Consider the following 5,114-nt stretch of genomic DNA (forward strand, 5'->3'; position numbering starts at 1 on the left):
ACTTATTCAATTCATTTTATCTACATATGTGTTTATGTGTTTGTATATTCATTCAGATATCTATCTGTATATTCACTTCTTGTCCATTCACTGGACATAGAACTGCCTAGTGTAGGCCTTATGGTCTCTTTCAGTCTCCTTCATTCTTATGTTCTTATGTTCTTATTTATCAATTTGGTTATATATTTGAAATTTGTATTTATTCAGTTATTTATCGGCCAACGCCATTTATTTATTTTTTTATTTTTATTTATTTATTTTCAAAATGTATTTGAATTAGAATACCCTCTATTACTGTCTGTACATACCATCAAAGTGTCACCGAACTTGTTTCACCAACTGTACGGCCCAGTAATTGCTAAAAATATCGAAACTTTTTTTTTCCGCCCCCCGCGTCACGAAAATAAAAGTGACAGAAAACGGGAGGCGGGTTTGGGGAAATTTGTTATTGAAAGGGGGGACTTTAATAGACCCTGAAGTCTCCTGCCAGCCCAGGTAGTAAAAAATTGATGGTGGTGACCTTTTTGGATTCTTTATTTTATTTTTTCCTATTCTGTTTTTTCTTTTCTTCTTTTTTCGATTTATCTTGGATTGTTTTTGTGTGATTGAGTTTGCGTCATTGTGTTTTTATTATTATTTTTTGTTAGTTTGATTCTAATTGATTTAATCTACTTGAGTGTGTGTGTGTGTGTGTGTGTTCACATGTTTGTTTGTGTGTTTATTTTTTACTTTTAAGTGTGTGTACGTGTTTGTGTGTGTGTACTTCTGGTTATGTACTTTGGAATGTATATCTATACGTGTGTGTGCGTGTCTGTTTATATTTTACTTTTAAGTGCGTGCATGTGTTTGTGTGTGTTCTTTTGGTTATGTGCGTTTTTAAGTTAATGCACTTATGTTTACATGTGTATTTTGGAATGTGTACCTGTGTGTGTGTGTGTGTGTGTGTGTGTGTGCATTGATACATCAGTGAATGAGACCATACTAGTACATTAGTTTGTGAGCGCATATACGCGATTAGATGCGCGTGCGCGCGAGCGCGCGCGTGGACCCAGATCTCATTCTTTGCCAATTCTCGGTCCGACAGCTTCGAGGAGCCCGAGATCGATTCCTCGCCCATTGAGAGGCGAAGTTACGACTTTGGGCAACAATAGCGAAGTGTAAAGGTCCGAGCGAGAACAGAGGTTTAAGTCTGATTGAAGATTAGAGTGATGCCGAGGAGGAGGAGGAGGAGGGGGGAGGAGGTGGAAGAGGTGGAGTAAGGGGAGGAGGAGGACAAGGAGGAGGGTTTGGAGGAAGAGAGGAAGGAGGAGGAGGAACAGGAGGAGGGGTTGGAGGAGGAGCAGGAGGAAGGGTTGGAGGAGGGGGAGGAGGGGAGGAGCAGGAGAAGGAAGGAGGAGGAGGGGTTGGAGGAGCAGGAGGAGGGGTTGGAGGAGTAGGAGGTGGGGTTGGAGGAGCAGGAGGAGGAGGAGGAGGAGAGGAAGGAGGAGGAGGAGAGGAAGGAGGAGGAGGAGGAAGAGGAGGGGGAGGAGGAGGAAGAGGGGTTGGAGGGGGAGGAGGAGTAGGAAGAGGAGGGTGAGGAAGAGGAGTGGGAGGAGGAGGAGGTGAGGGAGTGCAAGGATTGGGGAAATTGGTTAAATTGTTGGTTTGGCTTGCTGTAATGGAGGTTGTTGGGTGGGTGGTATGGATTGGTTTTGTCTAAGCGTATGTATACGGGGATATAAGTATGTGCATATAGACAGACAGACAGACACAGACAGACAGACACAGACAGAAGGGCAGATAGACATACGGGAGCGAAGATAGATATACATGAAAAACAGACACACGCTCAGACAAGAGCGCAGTTAGACATACATGAAAACAGACACAGGCAGAAGGGCAGATAGACATACATAAAATACAGACACGCACAGACGGGAGCTCAGATAGACATACATAAAAACAGACACACGCACAGACGGGAGCTCAAGTAGACAGACATATAAACAGACATACGTACAGACAGAAGCTCAAATAGACATACATAAACAGACACGCGGTGACGGGGGTCAAACAGACATACATGAAAACAGACACATGCACAAACAGACAGACAGACGCAAAGAGACAGGGGTACATATAGACAGACTGAGACAAGGAAGGATGAGAGTGCGAGGAGGAGGAGGAGGAGGACGACGACTGCAAAGATAGACAAACAGAGACACTGAAAAAATGGCCGAGTTTGGGATTGAATCGATGGTACTTTGAGGGGAAGGATTGTCCAACTGGGGAGAGAGCAGAAAGAGAGACAAAGAGAGAGGAAGAAAGAGACAGAGACAACGAAAGAGAGAGAGAGAGCGAGAGACCGAAAGAGAGACAAAGAAAGGCAGAGACAAAGAAAAATAAAAGAGAGAATGAGAGACCGAAAGAGAGAGAGAAAGACAGAGATAGACAAAGAAAGATAGAGAGAGAGAGATTTAGAGGAAGAGAGACCGAAAGAGAGACAGAGAAAGACAGAGACAGAGACAAAGACAAAAAGAGAGAGAGACAGACAGAGACAGGGAGAGAAACAGATAGAAGAAGAGACAAAGAAAGATAGAGAGAGAGACAGAGAGAAAGATACACATAGAGACAGACACAGAGAGAAAAAGAGATACAGAGAGAGAGAGAGAGACAGAAAGACAGAGAGAAAGAGCCACAGAGACACAGATAGAGAAAGGCAGAGAAAGAAAGACAGAAAGAAAGAGGGAGATAGAATCAGAGAGAGAGAGAAAGAGAGAGAGAGAGATAGAGAAAGACAAAGACTGAAAGAGAGAGGGAGAGAGAGAGAGCCAGAGAGAGAGCCAGAGAGAGCTGCAGAGGAGAATTAAGAGATCAGTTCTGAACACGCTGTGGAGAGGTGAGAGAAAAATGTTCTCCCGAGGGAAGGAGGGGGAGAGGGGGAGGGGGGGAAAGAAGGGAGACGGGGGGGATAGAAAGGAGAGAACTCGGGGGGAAGATTAAAGGGGATGATAAAGGGGAAAGGGGGGAGAGAATGAGTATAGGGGAGAAAGGAAGGGGGGAAAGGTGATAGGGGGAAAGGGGGTAGATGAAAGGTGGAAGGGTGGGAGGTAAAGGGAAGGAAACAGGAGGGTAGCTGGGTTGAGGAAGGGGGAGACGGGGGAGGGAGAGGAGGGAGTAGGAAAGGAGGCAAGGGGGAGGGAGTAGGAGTGGAGGAAAGGGAGAATAGAGATAGGGAGTGAAAGTGGAGGGTTCTGCATTGGGGAGGATAAGGGAAGGGGAGGGGGAAGGTAGGGGAGGGAATGAAGGAGATGGGGGAGAAGGAGAGTTAGGGGGAGGGTAGGGGAGGTGGAGATGGGGAGGGTAGGGAGGGGAGGTAGGAAAAGGGGGAGGTCAAGAGGAGGGAAGGGGGAGGGTAGGTAGGGGAGGTGAGGAAGCGAAGAGTAGGAAAAGGGGGAGAGGAGGAGGAGGTTAGGGGAGGTAGGGGGGGGAGAGGGTAGGGTAGGGGAGGTAAGGAGGGGGAGGTTAGGGGAGGTGAGGAAGTGAAGGGTAGGAAAGGGGGGAGAGGGGGAGGAGGAGGAGGAGGTTAGGGGAGGTAGGGAGGGGGAGGTGAAGGGTAGGGGAAGGAGGAGGGTAGGGGAGGTGAGGAGGTAGAGTATAGGGAAAGGGGGAGGAGGAGGAGGAGGTTAGGGGAGGTAGGGAGGGGAAGTGTAGGGGTAGGGAAAAGGGGGAGGATAGGGGAGGTAAGGAGGGGGAGGGTAGGGGAGGTGAGGAGGTAAAGTATAGGGAAAGGGGGATGAGAAGGAGGAGGAGGAGGGGGAGGTTAGGGGAGGTAGGGAGGGGGGAGTGTAGGGGTAGGGAAAGGGGAGGTTCTGGGGGAGGGCGGGAGGGGGAGAGAGGGGGGGAAGCGTGAGGTCGCTTTTGAAGTCGTATTGGTCGTAAAGTTCTTATCGTCGAAGGTTTTATGAGGGACTTTCTTACAGACACCGTCTTCTTAACGGCCCCGCCGAAGAGAGACCCCCTCCTCCTCCCCATTCAAAAAAAAAAAAAAAAAAAAAAGACGACCAATGGAATAATGACTTGGTTTAAAGCTCAAAACAGTTTGTTTACATCCAGGAAGACTCAAAATTTGGTGTAGTTGCTTGTACATGCGCGCACACACACGCACACACACACACACACACACACACACACACACACACACACACACACACACACACACACACACACACACGACTTGACGGTGTAGTTGTAGAGTTCCCGGCCGCCACTACGGTGGTCCGGCTTTGAATCCCGCCCAGGGCTGAAATGATTTCAGTAATACTGTGAGTCATTACTCCAACTCTCGTGGGTGGAGAGTTAGGTGTGTGTGTGTGTGTGTGAGGTCACAGCATTACCCATTGATTGGTCATATATGAGCTCTGAGCTCTTACTGGAGGGAAATAACTGTCGATCACGAGTCCAACACGTGATCCAAGACCATGGAGAATCACACACACACACACACACACACACACACACACACACACACACACACACACTGACAAATAAGGAATATACGTGGATCAGAAGAAAGTAAGAGACAGGACCCCACGAGTGTTGCTCCTTTCCTGTATATTACAATTAGATAAATACACACACACATACACACACACACACACACACACACACACACACACACACACACACACACACACACACACACACACACATGCACACACAAGTACATAACTTGGTGAATTTCTACTTGTTACAAAAGTTCTGCAATATTTGGCGAAAAACTTCTCCCATATTTGGTCAAAGAAGTTTATGCCATATTTGGTTAAAGAAGTATCTGCCATATTTGGCGAAAGAAACTTCTCCCATATTTGGTCAAAGAAGTTTCTGGCATATTTGGCGAAAGAAGTATCTGCCATGGTTGACGAAAGAAACTTCTCCCATATTTGGTCAAAGAAGTTTCTGCCATATTTGGCGAAAGAAACTTCTCCCATATTTGGCGAAATAAGCTTTCATATTTAGCGAAATAAGTTTTCGCCATATTTGGCCATAAAAGTTTTCGCCATATTTGGCGGAAGAAGCGTCTGCCATATTTGACGAAAAAAATTAAAATTATGGACATTAAAGTCAAGCCTTTG

At 46.7% G+C, this 5,114-nt stretch overlaps 1 pseudogene; it reads right to left on the reverse strand.

The window, feature by feature from the left end:
- Positions 1-538: 538 nt before the first annotated feature.
- LOC143033056 (uncharacterized) overlaps positions 539-5,114 on the reverse strand; it is a 6,350-nt pseudogene continuing 1,774 nt past the window's right edge.

The sequence above is a fragment of the Oratosquilla oratoria genome, chromosome 15, assembly GCF_046742065.1.
Source record: "Oratosquilla oratoria isolate Oo_2021 chromosome 15, ASM4674206v1, whole genome shotgun sequence".
Lineage (NCBI taxonomy): Eukaryota > Metazoa > Arthropoda > Malacostraca > Stomatopoda > Squillidae > Oratosquilla > Oratosquilla oratoria.